Raw genomic sequence first — 21,805 nt, 5'->3', positions numbered from 1 at the left:
TTAAAATTAAAATTCTGCCAAGGTTAGGTAGCAGAAAGGATTAGTGAGCTAGGTCTTCACCTCTAGAGAGAAAGGTGACATGAAAATGATTGGACTGGACACATCCTTATTCTGGAAACTATTTGTATGGATAAAAAAATTCTCCATGCACTGACAGCTTGTGCTGAAGAGATATCCAGCACCAAAACAGCAAAAAGGCTGAAGGTCAGATTGAAGTTCAGCACATTGAGAGCGTTATACAGACTTCGCGTGTTTATCTCAAGCTATTAGCATTTCATTTTCAAGATCAACTCTTTACTGGAAAAACTTTAAAAATTATTGTGCCCAATCCTCCCACACAAACATCTTTTCAAAAGCTCTGAAGCAGGAATAAAAAAACCAAACCCAAACCCAAAAAATTGCTCATTAAATAAAAACCTCCCTTTTCTCATATCTCATAACTTCTTTATAATTGAAAGGCTGAATGTAATAATTCATTTTTGAGGAAGAACTTCAATGGGATTTTCTCTTAGAAAAGGAGAGAAATATCTGAGCAATAAAAAATGAGCACTGCACTACTTAATTTCATGCCTGTGTCAATTTTAGGAATTGAACATTTGGCCTAAATTGTAAGGATGAAGATAACTATTGTAAGTACAGAAAGGGGGCCAGTAAATGTAATTGAAGGAATGTCCTTGCCTGCATAACTCCTCTTGCAAATCTTTCACAAAGAACAGCAGAAAGTAAGCTGTCAGAACTTGCCCTTGCTTTTCGTTACCATATTGTTATTGTATGGAAAAACTGGAGCATTCACACACGTTATATACACAGTCCACTAAACTTATGTGTAAAAAATATATAGAAATGGGACACAAACATAGCCCCAGATCATCATCACCCTTAAATACAGTATCTCCACTGTTTGATTGCTATTAGCAGGAAAACCTCACCAACAGTGCAATAATCTGTGCCTCTGAAAAATGTAAATGTCAATTTTTGGTCTTTAAAAATTATTAAGCCTAGCAAAAGATAGCAATTTCCAGTGTTTGCTTGCTTGGTAAGATGCAGGAGAGTGAACATTACTCCTGAGAGCTGCCATTGGTTAGCTGGAGGGAAAATGGATATCAATTATACATAATCTAAGAAGCCTCTGCATAATAATCAGGCCCAGTAGGGGCTTTGGGGCAGCTTCGTTATTCTCTTGTAAACACAAGAGCCCAGATAGACATGTCAGTCAGGAGTAGCGGCTGCAATTCTTCCTTTTTAACACCTTCACATTCTATTGCTTCAATATGCAAACAAGGCTGTTTAGCTGAGGGTTGAGGCTGTGCTAATGAGCTCCCTGCACTAACCCTGAAGTAAAAAAGGTTCTGTTTCACAGCTGCTCAGAGACTAGCTCCTCTGGGCATGCTCAGGTATTGGAAAATAATTCCTTTTAAACAGAGGAACGCCAATCAGGATTTCTTGCATTCTCTTCTATTTTCTCAGCGTGCTAATGCAATTACCTCCTAACTTGAGAACTTTTTATGGTGGCGAAAAAATGTTTTGTCTTTGAATTATGTATTGTTGTGACCAAAATGAAGGGAGGACTTGGAAAATTCACCACATGTAAAAATCATATCCTCCTTTTATTCCCGGAGGACCATAACTAAGGGTAATTTTCACATTTCCTTCTTAAAGGTGGACAGTCCTCTTATCCCCCTCACCTCCATGCATTTCTCCATTTCCAACATAATTTCCATTTCCTTTTAGCTGGTTCATGTAATAAGTGACAGAGCAGGCTCCTAGGGCAATGATGCCAACTTCATTCCTGCTTGTCACTGAAAAGGCCAACTCCTGTTGGTTTAGGACCTTGACTCTGTCCTAAAGCTAGGTTTCAGGGCATTGCTGAACTTAACCAACTACTTAATTGCCTTGGTAAAGAGGCACAGACCCCATGACAATCCCTAATGGATGAGCCAACATTTACGACTCATGGCACAAAACACGATGGTCTCTAGAATATCCAATTATTCTTATGCATAAAGTAGTTTTCTGCCTGGAACAGTCAGAAATCCCTGCTGGGTTAATTTAATGTCTGATAGAAATCATTTGGGTTTTCTGTTTAAAATAGGGCAGCGTATGATTTCTGATACAACTCTGTGAGAGACTCCCTGTCTTCATTCATCCACTCACTCTTCCCCAGGACTGTGCCTTCTAGCAACATGACACCTGAGAGCAGAGCTATAGGCAGGGCCACAAAATTCCTGTCAAGTGAAAGTTACAACTATCTCAAGCCATAACGTGTTCCATTGAAGAGAGACAGCACATTTGTAATATTTAGCAGTCAAATATTGTGATCTACTTTCTTTCACTTTGTTTTTGGTTGGATTCCTAATGGCTGTCTCCATGTGTGACAATCCACATTACTGAGTCACTGGGAAAGTCTTAGCTTTGTAATGTTTCAACACTTAAATTATTTATTATGTTAGCTTTATGGCATATTAAAACCCTGGTTAGACAGGTAGAGCCAACTCCCTTCTGCCTTGGAGAAGCTCATTAAATGGCCATCATAACTGGACAGACTTAATTGTGCTATATCCAAATAATTCTGTCATTTGGATTCAAATCCAAGACAAATGGCCTACCCAGAAATCTCACTTATTTGACTGTGTCTGGCAAATGATTAAAGTATGCTGCAAGCAGTTTACTTATGGCATGTTGGTGAAAATTTACAAGTAAAATTAAGAAACTGAAATGGGATGAGACTTTGCTTGTTTCAGAGTGTTTTTAAATTATACCATACTATTCTAGTACTAGTATCCTCAGACAGCAGAAAATTCATTTATTCATCCTTTTTTAAAGTATTAAAAAATAATAATTGCCAGTGGTTACATTTAAGCGGAGCTTAGAATTCAAATTTTGCAGCTCAGAGAATAAGTGACTGAAAAAAAAATCTGTTTTCGATTCAGGTCACCTTTCCAAGTGTCAGTTTACAACTCTTCAGTTCACTTTGCATGGTCTAAATGATGGGATTTTAAGCACAGTTATTATGTAATTATTCTCTTGCCTTATAGCTCCTGCTAAGGAAGAAGGCTGAGGTAATTAAACCACTTTTCTGGGACTCAGAGGACGCCTTCTTCTTCTGAAAAGTGTCTGTGTCACTTTAGACAAGTCACTTGACACAAAAGTTTTACAAAACACATTTAGGAATTTAGATACTTTTGCAAAAACTCACTTGGTCCTTCCTCTATGTGGCCATTATCCCTTACAGCAGAGTTACAGGTGTCACACAGATGGGTGAGTCAGAGGAGTGCCAAGCTCCAGCAAGTGTGGAAAGGTTTGACACTGAATACATATTTTTTTTCCTTCATTTAATATTTTTCTCTGTCTAATTATACTTCAAGCAATTAGAGCTAGAATGCCTTGAGCTCTGACTATGTGGCAAAAACCTATCTGAGGAGTAAAAATACCATTCTGACTACTAATTTTCTACCATCCATCTATCAGGTAAGGACAGCCATACACAGTAGTTTGCTTCTCAAATAAATGAGATTAATGTCATATCTATCTATCTATCTATATATATCTATATATATTTATATAGATATATATATATATATATATATATATAGATAGATAGATAGATAGATATAGCAATGAAATCCTTTCACTGCATTCGTAAACAATTTGCCATTGAAATATTTGGTCCCACAAGATGAAACAACAGGGTTATGGAAACATCCTTAAAAATAGCCAGTGAATTGTAACTTATGATTAGGGGAATTGTGCAGTGGTTTTATATTTGGTTTTGATAGCTAAAAGAAGAAAAAGGTTAAGAAACACAAAGGTTCACCTGTAATATCAACTTGTTCATCATCACCACAAAACCAAGACGTATTACTTCATTCAATAAAAACATATCTTGCACTGAGATTCAAGGAAATTATTTTAAACCAACTGACTTAGAGTCCCAGAACCCAAGTTTATATCAGTTCACTGCATAATTTCCTAATGCACTAGGATTTTGTAGAAGATTTGAAAGCTCTCATCATGTAAACTGCTTGTTTGTAAGCTTAAATAAAAAAAATAAAGGCCAATAGAGTACATTTAATCACTCTTGGGATACTTTTCTTTTTAATCACATATAAAAACCTTTCTGTGTTTATTCCTTTGACTTTATGCACTAGGTGTAACATATTATAGGCAATAATGACTGGCTGGATACTGATTTTTGATATTTAATTTATTCTTGTGTGTATAAATATTTTTTTCTAAAAAATTGTGCACAATTATTGCAATAGAAAATGCCCTGCTTCCAATGCAACTGGGCTATTGGAGGCAAGGCATTTAAACTAGGTGGACTAGGAGTCTGCTGGGATAGAGCAGAGTCTGTTGTACAATTCTGGGCTGGGCTACAGCTGCTTAACTGTACAGCTGTACAACTTTGGCTTAGAGGGCACAGATTTTCACACATCAGGACTACCAGACATGGGCTGACTTGGGAGGTAGGTGTATATATAGGAAGAGAATTGTTCGTTTCTCTTGAATATGCCTGAAATATTTGGCCACACAAAGGATTGTCCACCCTGGCTTTGGAAATGGGATGGACCTGTGCTGTGCATTTGTAAACAAAATATTCTGGTGGTGGGATCATCCAATTTCCCTAGGAAAATACACAGAACTCCCAACAGTGAGACAGCAACAAGGAAAACAGAAAAGTGAAATAGAGTTTGGGACAAATCCTGTGGCTGCCTGCATTTAGGGTGGGGATGGACACGGATTTGGCCATGATACATTCCAGTGTGAATCACCATTTCATTGGTGGGAGGCAGACACTGCCATGCTTTAGCCTTTGTCTGGGATCCTGGTGAGTCTGACTTTGTTATAATACATACATTAAGATTATTTATTTATTAGTATTATTTCCTTCTGTTGAAAGGAAAGTAGTTTGGTTCCTAATTAGTTTAATTAAATAATTTTAGTGTGTGAATATTTTCAAATTAAGCATTGACTCCATAAAATCATTCCAGGTACTGTTTTTGCTGCAGGACATTAATGCTATTTTTTAAAGTATTAATACAGATAAAGGAACTTTGTTCTTTGTCTGTCTACCAAAGTGCCTGAAGTGAACTTCTTTCCCTCTCCTCCTGCTAAATTACTAATTAGTTCAATGTACCTCAGAGATGACAACCTTTGAGACTGGCAAAACTTGTGTTTTGAATGAAAGTTTTTAAGATGGTAGTTGGTGCTCTTGATGACAGATTTGAGGAGAAAATGAAATTCCTTCTATTTTTTTTTTCCTTAAGCAATATCAGAGTGAAGCGGTTGATTAAATCTGACACAGTGTAATCAAAATTGTGCAGTAGTTTAATAGGAAAACATTGTTTATCTTCTTATGGGGAAATGTTATTGATATGTGCTTTTTCAACTCCTATTGGGAAGTCTTAGGCTCAGAATGGAGTTGTAGCTGTTGGTGCCAAACCCATGACAGGTGAAGTTGCATAAGAAATGTACACACCGCCACTTTGGCTCCTTCCCTGCCCAGAGAGGAGAAACAGGAAAGCTTGGACTGAAGCTGTTGGATTGGACTATTAATAGTGTTGGAGTGCTTGAGCTCAGCCCATCTGTCCTGGGGTAGATTTGCTGAGGAATTAAAGCCATGGTTCACAGCACACATCTTAAAAGCAGAAATGCTTATTCATGCATTTGAAAAGGTGGAAGCTGGGAATATTAGAAATAAACTTTCCCACTTCCTTTGTGTTCCCCTTGAAATGTATTGTGGAGACTGAGCCGATATTTAGGGCGTTTGAAGGGGCAGATACAGACTGTGAGATACAGTTGTAATATCACTTGCTCACTAGTGTGTAGTGATTACTTTGTTTTTAGCCATGGAGAAGGTGGCATAGAGGCAATTAGGGATAACATAATATTTTAAATAAATTTCAGGTGCTGAATACTTATTGAAATGACAGATTGACACCAAAGTACCCATGAACTAAAGAGCTAGCCAAACGAGTCAGTCTTATAAGTGTTAATGTACACAATATTTCTTTAAGCAGGTGCTTTTATTTGGGCTGAAAACATTAATTTGGTATTTCATAACTTCACAATATAATTGCAATTTTTACTTAGAACTGGGAATAGCAAATAGCTATAGCAACACAACAACAAAGAGCAAGTTGTTGCCTTTTATTGAGACAAATGATTTTTTGCCTACAAGATTTTTTAAATGAATTGTGTTTTTCTTCATGCATGGTATTCCTGACAAAATCAAAGAAAAACCTTAAATAAATTTAGAATGTAAACTATTTGGCACAGAGATGACTAAATATTTACGGATGTGGAAGTAGAACACCAGGAACAGATAGAAACAGGCAATAATTGGTGATGGTACTCTCCCCATGTCACATATAAGGAGCTCTAACCAAGAAATTGAGCAATTTGTTTAACATTGTTTGATAAGCCATTGTATCTATTGAAGAATGGCTGAAAGCTGAGTCAGGAAATTCTGGCTGAATATCAGAGATCTGTCAGTGATTTCAGCCTTTACCTGTAAAACCTATTCTGCAGTTGTATTTTTAGATGGTGTGCCTTCTTCTGGCAGTCTTCCTTGTTTAGGTTAATTTTTTTCAATTATTTCCTTAGTAAGCCCAGGGAATTGGGAAGGAAAGGTAGTAGACACTAAGGAAACTGTTCACTTTGTGAGCACAGGGTGTATTTCAGATATTGAAATCTTCTCCTTCCATGCTCTCACCATTGTTCTGAATGCTCTGAGGAAGGAAACAATAGTTGTGTTGGAGAGTGCTTGAAGCCCTCCATGAACCTGAATTTTCACACATAGAACAATGACATGTATTCCCCAATGTCTGTAGTCATTTTAGAAGAATATTGCTTTTGGGCAGTATATCAGGTATCCCTTTGGTATCGATGTGTTTTGTAATTCATTTGTTTAAGTAAGAAACTGAAGGCCTTTACTTAGTGGTCCTGTCATACTAATGCTTTTATAAAAATAGGGACATACTGAGTTACAGAGGCTCACTCAGCTTTTGTTATTCTAAAATTTTATTCTTGCTCATGTGCCTCCAGAACTGCTCCTAGCCACTAGGAGACCTTTTGTTAGCATCTTCCAGGGCCTCCCAGAGAGGGTCTTGAGAACTCTTTTGGTATTTTGCAATTCTTACTCCATCTCTTTCTTTGCTTTGCCTGCTTTCAAGCCAGCGACTGGTTGCATCACTAAGTCAGATTGTTCTATATCTCTCCTGGAGATTAATGGTGGAAAAGAAAAGAAAATAAACAGAAGATGGTGGTTTTTCATATTGTTTCACAATTCTGATCTACATTGGAATGATTTTCTATTATCTTTTCAGTGGTTTGACTGTATATAGACAGAAAATTATAGGGAAGTGAAGTGGGAAAAGAGAAAGGCAGCTTCCTGGGATCCTATAAACTGCAGGATCAGTTTAGAGACACTTGTTCCCATCTACCTCCAAAAATCCCAGTGGTTCTGTTCAGAGGCTTCCAACAGAAATCTCACTGCTTCTCTGAGGCAGAATCCATTGTACTGACAGTGGAAAATTAAATTTGCCTACAAGGCTGGATTACTTTTACTTTAGTCTAGGTTGTAGTATCAGTTACCTCTAAAATCACTCTCCCAGTCAGCAAACTTGTATGAGGTCCCAGAATGGTCCAAGACTAGATCTGAAGGTCCAAGATAAGATCCAAGACAGCTTGATCCAGTTTTGATTTATTTTGATTTATTGATCCAATATTCCTCTTGCCCAGTGCTATGAGCTATTCAAGACTGACAGTCCTGCCATTAACTGTGTTCAAAATTAAAAAGAAATCTGGGATTTTGTTTCTTGTCAATTTCTTCAAGTAGATTACTGGCATTAGATCATTCAAGTGAGATAATTTGAACTTTCTGATCTTCAATTTACCTTTCAAAATTATACCCTATGGAGACTTAATTTTTCTACATACAGGTATTTGGATTTACCTTCATGTGTCAAAAGGGAGGTTTTTGGAAAATTGATGGACTGTGGAATTTAATCAAGAATCACATTTTCACTTTATATAGTGGGTGACTGCAGTGAGGGGATGGAAGAACATTCCCCAGATAACCCTACAGACAAGGGGAACCAGGGCTCAGTGATAACATCTTTTTAATCTCTGATGTTCCAAAATTTGCTAGACTCACCATGACAATACTTTTGACCTCCAGGGAGTCAGCCTGTTCACTGAGACAGCATATTTTTGTTAAGGACAGCCTGTGTCTGGCAGGACCCTTTCATTCCTTTACTCTGTGTTTCCTAGACAAAGGTCAAGTGTAATCACAAACTGCAGTGAAAAGGCTTAGGAGGCTCAAAAGGCTTAGGAGAAGTTAAAAATGTGGTGACTGGGCTACTGAATCCAGATGGGAGATCTGAGCTAGCAAAGAGTGTGTCTGAATGAAGTATTTTCCTTCAAACAGATGACACTGTTCTTGTGGGGTAGAGCTCCTACAATCCCTGAAACAGAAGCTGCTGAAAAGTTTGTAGTGTGCTTTAATGATCCCTGAAAAAGAATCAGGAGAGGAGTTACCCTCCAGTAACTCAGCACTTCAGAAACTCCAGCAGTGATGAGGTTGTTTATCTGGGTCTCCAATGATGCTAGAACTAGCCTGGAGTAGTCTACAGCACTCTCGTGAGGACATGCTCTGCTGAGGACTGTCAAAAAGCCTGATCTTGAATCCCAGAAGTAAAAGCAAGAACTATAGTTTGGAGATTATAGGATGTGCACCAGTGACTAAGTTAGAGGATAAACCAGCATGTCTTATTTTGCAGCATATTCCTGAACCTAATCCTTCATTTCCTTGGACTATTCCTGACAAGTACCTTTAGAAGTTTCATGTTGTCTACAAGGGAACATCATGTACAAATGGAAAATAAATGTATTTTTTTGATTTTAGTATGGAAAACAATTCAAAGTATTTTTAATTCTACATTTTTTTTTTCTATTCTGTCATTTCCATGTGGATTTGGGTGGGAAGGGGAAAGAGGGGTTCAGCAGTCAAATGTAGGATTTAACTGTGTACAGAGCTGTACTCTCAACTCACATAAGCCCTTTTGAAATACCATGCTTTGTCCTCACTAAAAGGAAAGCTGTTCCTTCATGTGTTAGTTAACAAAGGTTAAGTAAAGCATATTGCAATCTGAATTATATAGGGCTGTTGCAGCTTGCTTAAGTGTTAGCAGGTCAAAGAGAGCACTGTGTCCTTGAAAATATTTTAGTTTGACCTGCTAACAAGTGTTAATACATCTGTCTTGTTCACTGTGTTTTTGTGTGTGACTGTGCATATATTTAAGGACTAGAAAAGAAATGTTATACAGCAAATGAAAGTCCCTCAGAATTCAGCAAATGTCATTTAAATGGGAAGCAATCAATCACCAAGTACCAGAGTATACTACAATTCCCATACATGACATAATGTTTTACTGAAGGCTTTGTAGACAATACTTCTGCAAATATTTTTCATGTTTTTGACCATTTCCATACATAAATCCATTAAGAGCTAGACAACACTACAAATTGGCTAGCTTTATAACAATGTTGATAAAAAGCAATAATTTTTTGATACAGGGCAAGTTAGCATTTAAAAGACAGCCTTGTCAGTTTTTAAATTTTTAGCAACTATTCAAACTGAGTCTTATTGTCTTAAAAACTTTTCATTATTTTTATCAAAAAGGGTAGCAAAATGTATTACTGTTGATAGTTTCTTGTGATCAAATAGTTTTCTATTACCCCTTGAGTGTATGTTGCTATTGCACTAGCAATGTTCACTGACCAAGCTGAACTACATGGTCTGGAAAAACTCAGGGAAGAAAATCCTTCATTATACAGCTCACAAATTTCAAGGATGAGACAGACACAACTGCTGGGTCCATTGCAACCAGAGGAAGCACAAAGAAACTGCAAGACAATGCAGAGCTGCATGTGTGGCTGTGATTTCAGGCCACTGGCTGCCTAGACACTGCCAGGAACTTGAAATATGAAAATGTATGTGAAATTAGGATGTGGGAAACATTTTGCTGGTCATTTTGAGCTAGCAGGAGTGGGCTGTTAAGGAAAAGGTGAGGAGTTCATAGCTGATGAGACAAAAGTGAGAGTGCTGGAGGTACACACCGAAAGGAGCAAGGTGTTAAAAGCAAGTAGTCCAGGAAATGGTTGCAATGGGTGCATATGAAATATCTTAAGCAGTTATAATGAGATTACATTAATGAGTGTTCTAGCAGTATCCTAATATTGCAACTTTGCTCTTTGATGTCTTTTCTATACCCAATTCTTAACCTCTCAATGCCTTTTCTCCAGCAGGGTCTTTAAAATGCACAGGAAAATAAAGATCTTCTGAAGGAGAGAAATACATTGCTCTTGCCATTGCAGAAGTCAATCACTGCATATGGCCAGAACACACAGCTCTGGTGTGGGAGGGAAAGGGAAAATAAAAGGATTGCAGCTATAAACTGAACTCTTTTTGAGGCACCCTGCAGTTTTGGTTTTGTTTTGTATTGTTTTTTACTTTCCTCCTGCTATTTTACAAATTACAAAGCTTTTCATCTTGTTATTAGGAGGCAGAATATCTTACTTGCATAGATTTGTAAGTTTAAAAAGTCTGTTTGTTAAAACGTGATATTTTCCACTTCACTAAAGAGATGAAAAGTCACAACTGTGCTGTGATTTTATTTAAATGTAAAAAATACCAAGCTATCAGCATAAACCATTTAAATAATTCTTCTTGTCTCCAGATTAGCCTACAAACAGCTTTACATTTATTCTTTTATTTTGTAAAAAAATTCAGTCTTTACTCAATATAATCAGACTCAATATTCCAGAAACATTATCCCTCCACTGTTGCTGGAAGCATATCAACAAAATTTGTTAAAAAAACCCAGCAAATCAGCAGTTCCCCACATTAAACACTTTTGAAACCTGTAACACATCGGCACTCAGACGTCTGTAGATTTTAACAGTTCACAAAACATCAAATACATAAGAGTGACCACTTAGACTGAAATGTAGAACATGGTGGCAACCACTTCAGCTATTCTCAAGTCCTTTTACTGATGCTGAACCCATCATGCTCACAAGAATCCTTTCTGAACAAGTCAATTGTCTAACAGAACATCAATATCTAGGGCCTGTATAATTTTGTAAGAATTTGCTCTAGATAAATAGAAACAGCAAGCTGTTCAATAGGACTCAGTTCTGTAGAATGAATTTACAGTGGGCCCTATTTTCAGCAGGAATTAGACCAGATGGCCTTTTAAGGTTGTTTTTGAAATTATTTGTTCTATAATTCTGCATTGCCAGGCAACATTTTTTAAAAAACAACAACACTATCCTGCCATTAGCACTCAAAATGAACCACCATAATGTCATTGTAGGAAGACATTGAAATCTTTGGTGTATTTTTCTGAGTTAACCTTCATAGGCAGGAAAAAATTCTCAAGGTATTCCAGAATAGTAATTTAATCTTGCAGCAGGTTAAAAAAGATATATAGCATATCCTTAATGTATTAACATATGTATACATTAGTATCATGGACTTATAACTATAAACTGACCAAGAACACTTTATATTTTAATCCAATAGCAAGTTCACAAGTGTAAAAGCAGAAAACTGAGCTGTATAAAGGTCTGGCAAAGCTACACTCAGTGGTGCTCAAAATAACTTCAAAAACACACTGGAAAGACTGATGTCCCTGAGTGAAACTAAAAGCCAGTATTGGACTTGAAATAGTCCTGATTGGGTGGGAGTCTAACAGACAAAGCCAAGAGTCAGAGAGCACAGAGTGGTAATGGGGAACTGATGGTTGGTTTTCCATAGTATGGAAGGTTTTGGAGGGTTTTTCTGTTTTTAAATTGTACTCTATTTTTAATATACAGGTATTTGTGGTTGTTCTTTTATTGAACTCTGCCTACCTGACATCATGAAGGATTAATTCAGCATCTCTCACAACCCAGATCGAACAGTAAGTATTTTTCTCCTTTACTCAGAAACTTTCTCATTGTGTTTCTGATATGGTGAAGAAGGCGTCATAAAAATGTTATTGGCTTGTATCCCTGTAATTCATTCTTGAAGAATCATGCAATTTGAGAAACTCTCCTGACAAGAAAGTCTGATAGTCTGATTTTTTTTTGGAGTTTCTAATAGGCATTTTTTAAAAGCATGTTATTTAAGGAAGGTGTCAAAAGTGGATTATTATATTACCATTTAGATTGGATTCACCATAGGTTTGCTTGTACTTAAAATCATCTTCTCTGAAGACAAAAATTTACAAAAAATATATAGACTTGTTGATAGCTTGCATCATCTCATCTTACATGAATTAATGCTTTTGTATTATGTTTGTGTCGTACAGTAAAATGCATTATCTAGGTAGTTAGTCAATCTAAACCTATAAAGGTGAAATAATCTGAAATCAATTCCAACTAATCCTGTTAAGAACTACGTATCTTAAGAAATACTTTATGCTGCAGTATATTAATATTTACAGAAAAAAAGCTTTAAAATTTTTCTTAGTAAATCAAGACTTTTTTGGTCTTGATTTTCTGTCTTTTCTGCTATAGAGTATTTCATATTGTATTAAATAGAAGGTATATAAAAACTCATTTAGCATTCTTACAGTGTTGGCATGGTTTGAAATAACTGAACCATATTTGCTTGGATATTTTGCTGAAACAAAATACCACCAAAATTAACACATTTCTGAGGAAGTCCAGTACTATTTTCTGAGGACACCAGTATTCTCAGAAATCTTTTAAGAGGTTAACCAGCAAGTTGCTTATCTAGCAGCCCTTATTTATGAAAATTTTTTAATATTTAAAGGGACTTAAGTATTTTGTCTTCATATATGTTAAAATCAGTAAGAATGAAATATTGGGAAGAAAACATGGAGCTGAGGGGTTTTAATCAATATATCTTTACCAAATGAGAATACTTTTGAATTTTACTGGCACAATATAATTTTGTTTCTCAAACTGATTCTCTGATGGGAGATCTACACCCTTATTCTTAGCAAAAGTAAATCAATATTGCCCAGCTGACTTCTGTGAAATTGTATCACTTCAAGCCAAGCATGAACCTGGTCCATCTCTTCCATTAAAATTAATGGAAGAAAGATGTGTCCAAATGACCTAGAATACTTTGAATCTGTATTTTCTTCATTTGTGTCAAAACAATGCTTTTAATAGTATATATATTTTTATACATTGTATGTGTAAGTGCATATTAAATGTGCTGAATGGCCTAAATGTAAGCTGTGATTGATTATTCCCTTATGAGCCCAATCTAATTCTAATCCATTGGTTAGGATATAATAAAAGACTGTTTTCATCAAGGACTTGGCATGCCCTTGAAAACTGGATTTCAATATGACAGCAAGAATGAACATAGTAGAAATTGGGAAGTTAATCAAGCTTAGCCAGAAGTCATAGCCCATATGAGCCTAGGACTCCACAGTCTTTAAAACAAAATCTAGAGAATTAACATCTGGTGCTAATTAACAATGTGAAACAAACAAACAAAAATATTCTTGAAATCTTTTCTTTTACTATTTATTACTTTTACATTTCAGAAAATGCAAATAAAAGGACCCAATATTTCATCAGCTTTGTAAATCTGGAACCTACAAACTGTACTTGTGTTAAGTAGTCCTTTTACTCCATGGGTAGCCTTTGAGTAAGGTTGCCAGATTGTCTTGTATCTCTGGGCATTTCTGGGGAATCTTCTTTTTTCTTAATCCTCTTCACAGAATTTAAAAGACAGCATGATATACATGAACTTTCTAAAAGGTCCAAAAAATATATTTTCCCTCTTCTAGGCACTACTGGTGTGCTAGAGAAAACTGAGTGTGCCTTATCCAGTTATTTGAAAAATATATGGACTGAGATGAATTTATCGTGTGAAAATCCAATAGATGTTAAATGACATAACTTTTTAGCCATTTTGCCACAGATAGTATTGACTTACTTGACAAAAAATAAGGGAATTGTGATGTAAAAAAAAGAATTTGTGGCTTTTTACATTTTAGAACTTCATAAATGGTGTCTGTACTCTTGCCTATGTCTCTTCCTATCCTGAGATGTGGTGCTTCTGGCAGAGTGTATTGTGGTTTATGTCCATACAGATATTCCTGTTGTCTCTTAAGAATGCAGTTGTGTATTGCTTTGGATGGCTCCTAGACTAAGTTCATTCCCTTTGTGTTTGTGAGATCAACTGCTCTTCATTTGATGTGAAGCTGCTGTCTAGTGGGCCTGGCTGGATAGCTGGCTGGCTAAGTCTGCAGTTTTCTGCTAACCTAAATAGTGCTCTTTCTTTCAGACTTTATCTCCCCCAAATTTTCAGATGCCCATCATTATAAAACTCCCTTGATTTCTTTGGAAGCCAAACAGAAGTTTGGCTTAGAGTTTTTCCCATGTGGAGCAATTTCTGGGCTGATGCTTCTGGAATCCATAGCCCTTTCTGTGGAGCAGTTAATGAACTGAGATACCAGAGAAGCATGAGTTTGTGTTCTAAATGATGGCTCTGATTAGCATGCAAGAACATTTAAATGAAAAATACTGATGAAAGCATACATATTTTCCACTGAAAGCTTCTTTATTTTATATTCATGCTTCAGAGAACATAACTCTCACTCTGGAATACTTGCATAATGAGAATGCTGGAATGTGTGCAAAATGTGAATGCTGGAACATTTCTATCACGTCACGAGAAACTGGTCTGAGTCTGTCCACCCTCTACACCTGGGAGTGATCTCTTGGAACACTCACTGGATCTGTACACTGTGCATTTCATTTTCTACAGTTTACTTTAGTTTTATTGTATTTGTTAATCCTGTAGGCTTCAAGAAAGCTTTATTTTGCTGTGGTTTGGATCCAGCCAGAACTTACCGATACACATAGGTTTTTGTGGGGACTTGCACTGATCTTAGTGAGAGAGGCACAAGCTGCAGAAGGGTTTGGAGACAGCATTGAGACATTTGTCTGTGAATCCATTTAAATATGAAAATTTATAATCTACCTGCACTTTAATCTCTTAATGAAAAAAATCCTACATGTTTAGAAGTGGGGAGTTCACAATGGCAAATTTAGCCTTTTTTTTTGGTATGAAACTGTCCCTGTGCTTGGTAGTAAGAGAGGCTCTGGCAGAGGGTGTTTCAAAGCATGAGATATTGCATAAGAAAGTTAACCCCTGAGGCCAAGAATGGCCTTTATAAATACCCTTCAATAAAACATTTGTATTTTTACTCTAACATGTGGTATACAAACCTGAATTCATCTGCCTTAGGAGCTGATTAGACACCTTGAAAAAGCCAGAATTATGTACCCAATTAGAGTGTTTGTTCTAAGAGATGGTATATTATAACCTCTTGGGAAAATCCAAGAGTCTGCCATGTATTGCATAATTAAGGAAACACAAAGATTGTCAAATAGAAAGCCAGACTAAAAGAATGTAATAATTTTTGAATGCTGCTATTTTTTTAAATTAAAATTGTTGAACAAGTGTTAGGACTTTTTATTTCTCAGAAATAATTTTTAATTCAAAGGAAGTCAGGTTTGGGGTGTAAATAACTGTCAACTGAATTTTCATTTTCTGTTTTGATTGTAGTTTTAGCTGAGAAAATTTGGAAGCTAAAACATTTTTCCAACACTTATATAGCTGAATCTGTGCAGGAATGGCCTGGCACTTGTCACTTTCCCAATCTCCAGGCAATTTGGAGCTATCTTATTTGTGATTCATTTGTAACATGAGCGATTATATTCCTCTATTTTAAGGAATTTCCAAGGACCCTCCATCCCTGCATTGCACTGAGGTTTGTGTGCAGTGACTACTAAGGTCTCACTCAGGCCATCGCTTTCTTGGGAAAGAAGAAATCTGAACTTCTGCTCTTTGTTCCCAACAGTGTGGGTGACTTTGCAGTTTAATCTTTTCTCAGCCCACTGCAAGTTGTGGAGGGAGAACTTGTGAACAGCTGTGGGCTCGGGACCCGGGAGGTGTTTTTCCATCCTAGCTGCCACTCTTTGCAGAAGCAGCAACAGCAAACTCCTGTCAGCAGTGGCACTTCTGAGTGGGACAGTCCAAGGACATCTTTACCAAACCCAGGGAACAGCACAAGTTCCTACCAAGAAATAGAAAAGAAAAGATTGAGGTAAAATTGTTTTTTATAAGAGATGATTTTAAAACTTAGTAAGAATAATACTTAAGGCTAATTTTTTACAGATGAGGAGGGGCTTAATTCTTACCTCTTACGAAGTTTATTTGGTTAGTGATAAACATTTATTTTCATGAGTATGGTTTTTAATTTTGAGCACAAATGAATACTGGCCTCACTTAAAATGTGTGCTCTTTCCCACCCCCCTGTATTGTTTGTAGGAAGTTTCCCAGCTACATGTGCTTTTTCACATTTGACTGCTAAATGAGATATTAGTGTCAGAAATGTAGCATGCAGGAACATTCTTTGGATTCATAGCATTTTCTTGGGGCACTTGGATCTGCAGAGGACCAGTTTTTAATTCTTGATTTTTTTTTTCTGCATTTCAGAGCATACATGGAATTTCAAGGCAAATCAGTCCTATTTTATTGACTCATTGGGAGACAGAGTTTTTCACCTGTTATTTTTATGCAAAATAGAGGTTAACCAGGTATTTTTTAACACGATGGCCTTGCAAATGCTTTTCATATTTATTTAGCCATATGTTGAGAATTCTAAAGACAAAAATATATCTTGGAGGATAAACAAAATATGAAATCTAACATCTGTAAAATTTCACACTTCAAGGATGAGAAATTTCAATGAGGTTTTTTTTTTTCCATTTCTTTTACATAATTTTTAACTCTGTGTTTACACTTAAATTGAAATATACTCAGAAAAGGAAAACTGAGCATCTATAACTAGATCTCACATGCTTCCTAAAGAGGAATGTCAATGTGTATTTGGGCTATCTCAGTATATAATGTTATTATGATACCAAAGTTTTGCCATATCTTAGAGGACAGCCAGATGGCAGATTTTTAAACACTTGTGAAACCACCCCCAGTAGCAGATACATCCATTTAATAATATTTCCATGCAACTTAATGAAGCTATAAGTACACATGAAAGGTATAATGAGATCTTTAAATACAGCAAGTATATTCTGCATTTTAGAAAAATAAGAGTCTACTAGAAGTCCACATGTATATTTTACCTTCTAAAAGAGGTAAATAAATATTTGAAGGCATATGAAATATTTAATCCACAAGACACATCAACATAATAATTAAAATGTAAGGGCAATTTGTGATATAAATCAACAGTATAGTGCCTATAGTGTTTTAGTGCTGCCAGCATGTTTCAGCTTAATTTTTCTAAGCAAATGCTAGAAATTTGCAATTTTAGAGGAGTATTTCTTAGCAATTCAGACATTGACTTGTTTAAATAGAGTTGATCTGGTTTTTTTTCACTAAGAAACTAAGTTAAGGGAAAAGTAAAAGGTAATTTCCAAATACATAAAAACATATTATGCATATTATTACTTTGAAATATATTTCAAATTTAAAGAAAAATTCAAAACCATGAAGCATTCCTCACTCAACCTTTAACTAACTGGGAGAGAACCAAGTGGTAGGAACTCAACTACAAGAGAAAGCCTTCTTCATATCTTATTTTCTGAAAAGAAATCATGAAACTATGAACTTCTTCAATGTTTTCAGGAACTGTATGTGCATTTCTTCCAGAAGAATGTGCAACGTAGCAGTGACAGCTAACACGACACAGCTAGGTGACATTCTGACAATGGGAAAGTCAATGGGATAATTGTCCAAATTTCCTTCATATGTTCAAGCTTCAGATTTAATTCTACTTAAGTCGGTCCTGCCTCTCTAAAAGTCCTTTCATGTTGATGTTTTCCATGACTAGTGAGTCCATTTTGAATTTTCATAAAGCATTATAAGGACTACTTATGTTATGACAGTGTGGGAAAGATATGCTCCTTTTGATACGATTTCAAAATAAATGTTCCAATGAATAAAAAATATGACTGATGCCAGCTACAAAACTGGTTTATTTCATTGTTCTTGCAGAAGAAAATAACGTATATCAACCTGAAATTAAGTTATTTTGTATTAAATATACTCATTTTGGAAAAAATTAATATTGCATGGAGATTTAGGTGATTTACCAATGGTCACTTGGGAATCTGTAAGAAAGATAGGAAATTAACTAAACTCCTGAGCTGTTAACTACTAAATTGGTCTTTGGACCACTTGGTCTTGACTTCAAGGTTCTCATGCTAAGATTACATGCCCAGATTGAAATTAAATCAGTTTTATCATAATGTTAATGTGTCCAGATAGAATCTTCTACTAGTCTCCACCATGAATTAACAAACATTAATAAACTAAAATGAATGGAAATTCTTCATACGTTTCTATGTCAGTGAGTTTAGGGAATGCAAAATAGTTTCAGTGGAGTTATACAAGAGAAGACCATGGGCCATTAACTTCTGGAATTTCCTGACCTGTGTGGTTGATTGAGCAACCTCAATGCTACATTTGACTGTAGACTTTGCATTTGACTGTGTATATATTTTATACACTTGCACATGTTTTAATATAACCTGTGTGGGGTATTTTCATTTCTGAAATAGCTGGAAGGCATGACCTTTTTTCAGCAGGGGAAAGTTCATAGAGAATATATAGAGTGTGTATCTAGTTTGCCAAAGTATATTTGACTGAAATTTTCAGCGCAGTGTCTTAACGGATTTTCTTCTGGCATTCACTTTGCATGTAAGACATGTCTGGTTTCTCATTATATAAAAGAAAAAAAAGTCTTTGTCAACCACAAGTTTTAAACTATTGCTCTGGTACTATTGCATGCTTGTTTGGGGCCTCCTAGGGAAGTGCAAAGTTAGGCTGAAGTCATCAGTTTGTGCACATCAGTGAGCACAGCTTAAATATCCCACTCTGCCTCTTCAGTTTGTGAAATGGTTATGGTCTCCACCTCATAACCTTGCCAGTCTAACTGCATAGATGCATGCCTGCTGTTCTGGTGGCCTCAGGTTAAATTTAAGAAAAAGAGCCATCATATTTGTGAGTGTACAGACACGTTTAGCTGTCAGCCTGAGGTCAAGCCTTCGAAATAATAGTAAAAATTAAAATAACTCTTAGAAAGTTCAAAACTCACAAAGAGGCCACTAAAATAACCCAAACTCACAGTCTAGAGGCTGCAAGACCAGCGCCTGAACAGAAAATATAGCTCAGCTTCCAACTCTCTTCTAGAAGTTCCACCCTCCTATAGCAGCACTGAATGTTTTTGTGACAACCAGGAGTCAATGTCAGCTTTGGAGCTCTGGCCCTCAACTCTTCTTTTAACTATACTTATGTTTATTCATTTGATGAAATGCTTTGACACGTGCTGTTTTTCAGTGACCACTTGGGAAAAAGTAATTGATTTAATTTTTTTTAAATCCAGTGAATGTATCATCTTGGCTCTGCTGAGAACTGTTTTTGCATTTTATTTACTTCTCACATGTTAGGTTTTTGAGTCTGGGTACAGAGGCTGCATAGAAAAGCATTTTATTTAATATAAAGCTTAAGCTGCTGGTTTACCAAGTCCAGCCTCCATAACAGTCATAATAGATGAATGTGAGCCCCGTCACTCTCTGCTCTTCCTGCATGTGTGTGTAAAGTGTGTTATACTCTGCAAGATAGGACATATTGGTGAGCAATTTAGATAACAATAATGAGATCTGATTGCATCTAATTTGCATAGCCTAAACAAAAAAGCAAAGAAAGCAAACCTTGCAGCATGTCAGTCAGGGAATAAAAAAATCTTCCTCATTGGCATGGAATGAAAGAGACATAGAAAAATGAATCAAGCCACTGGACATACATGCGTTTGCCAGCTTCATCCAACAAATAAATCAGCAGTGTCTTGTTGGATCAGCATCCAGTCAGGGTGGAACAGAAAGTAAAAAGAGCTTTTAAGGAATGCTAAGGACATGGACCATAAGACATTCCTTAGCAGCTTTAAACAACTTAGCCTGAGGCTCAGTAGCACTTTGGTCATAGCAGCTAAAAGAGCTCTGTTTGGGCTAATTATTGAATATTTATTTCTTCATGTTTCTATTTCACAGCCTTTTGTTGCCCATGTTGTGCTCTGTGCTGCTATACCTGTGCTTCTGGGATTATATTAAGTAGGAATCTTGAAGACAACTCCACGACTGCAGTGTAGATGTCCCTCAGCATCATGAAGGAGGGGCTTATGTCATTCACTTAGGGTTGGGAAAAGCACCTGCTCATAATGTATAAGGAATGGCACACAGCTGGCCTGCTCCAGGAGGTGCCCAGTTGAGAGATATAAGGGGTATTGGCTCTTTTTTTTTTTTCCCAGATGCAGCTTGATTCAGTGTTGCTAAAAAATAACATAATACTGTGCAATGTTAATAAATGTATTTTCCCTGAGAAAGATGATTTGAGAATTATTAAATCTCACCGAAAAGAATTATGATTTTTTTCACTTACTTCTAGTCCAAAATGAAGAATATTCTGACATCCTCATGAGTGAATGTCTCTGAGCTTGGCTAACATGAGCTCCAGTAGGGTGGGGAAGTGCAGAGAAAATAAACCTTCAGGGAAGAATTTAGAACTGTTATTTTGCTACTACCCGTCTCTGATTTCTGTAGATGCTGTAATAATTAGGTGGTTAGGAGAGGTGTTTCATTGTAAGGTATTCCAGAAAACTGCTTTTCATAAGGAAAAAAGTTCTAGCAGTTTCTTTTTGCAAAGCAAAATTCTTCAAGGAAGAATCATATTCTACCTTGGGAAAATTACTTAGGAAAGGATGCAGCAAAAATGTGTTTTGCTCACAGCAAAATTTGTAAACCTGGAGTGGATGAGAATAACATATTTTTGTGCCTTTTGAAACTGGCAAAATGCCAGGTTTTTCTGCCTGACTTTATTTTACATTTATGCAGTTGTGTAGAGCCTAGTTACATTTGTCTTGGGAGAGGTACACTACTGGCATGAAGTTTCCTGGAAGTGGGTAAGACTATAGAATGAAGTACATTATGGATTGAATTTTTCCTGTCCTAATTTATTTCACTCAGGTAAGCTAAGTGCCACTTCAGTGCCAGAGAGTGGAGATTAAAGCAGAAGGCTTTAGCATGGTTGAAACATGATGCCATGAGAGACTTTTTGACTTCGTTAATTACTTTGAAAGTGCTAAAAAAAATTTAGTGGTATGAGGATTTCAAACCAAGACAAAATATGTAGCTACATATAACCTTGCCTGGAGTTTGTTTTCAGGGAAATAAGTCCTCAAATAAAATTAATTAGGAAACTGCCATATCTTAAAAATCAAAGTTAGATTCCTCATAGAAAAATTAAGGAATTAATGCACTTAATTTCTCCTTGCCAACATTAAAGAAGCAGCAAAAATGAAGATTGGTAATATTCCATGAAAATGCAGATGCAATGTATGAATATTTAGTTTTTTCTATTCATTGATCTGAAAAAATGCAATGTAAATAATTCTCAGGTATTTATTTTTAAATGGATAAGCTTAAAGGAAGGTCAATGCATCAAGTACACATTAATGCATGTTGCAGCTCCTCTGAATTTGCTGTGTTTCACTGAAAAGTAAGTGGAGTTGGATGGAATCTGTTTTTACCTTTGTGCTGCAAAGTTATTTTGAAAAGCTGCGCAGTTGGGCAGTGCGGTGTGTTTGAGCTACTAGATAATCAAATAATTGGATATTTAATATCAAAGAGATGTGACATCTAAAGCCTGATAAAATTACTCTAGCATTTTGACACTAAGCTACAT

General features: G+C 36.2%; 1 long non-coding RNA gene across 3 annotated transcripts in view; it reads left to right on the top strand.

Moving 5' to 3' along the window:
- The window catches only part of LOC119697703, a 158,177-nt gene that overhangs the window by 87,945 nt on the left and 48,427 nt on the right, over positions 1 to 21,805 (top strand). For all 3 annotated transcript variants that reach the window (XR_005255911.1, XR_005255909.1, XR_005255910.1), the window contains one exon: positions 11,884 to 11,969. This is a non-coding gene — a long non-coding RNA (uncharacterized LOC119697703). The remainder of the gene's footprint in view (positions 1 to 11,883; positions 11,970 to 21,805) is intronic.

Source organism: Motacilla alba, chromosome 2 (genome assembly GCF_015832195.1).
Source record: "Motacilla alba alba isolate MOTALB_02 chromosome 2, Motacilla_alba_V1.0_pri, whole genome shotgun sequence".
NCBI classification, from domain to species: Eukaryota; Metazoa; Chordata; class Aves; order Passeriformes; family Motacillidae; genus Motacilla; species Motacilla alba.
This window is presented reverse-complemented; position numbering and strand designations above follow the sequence as displayed.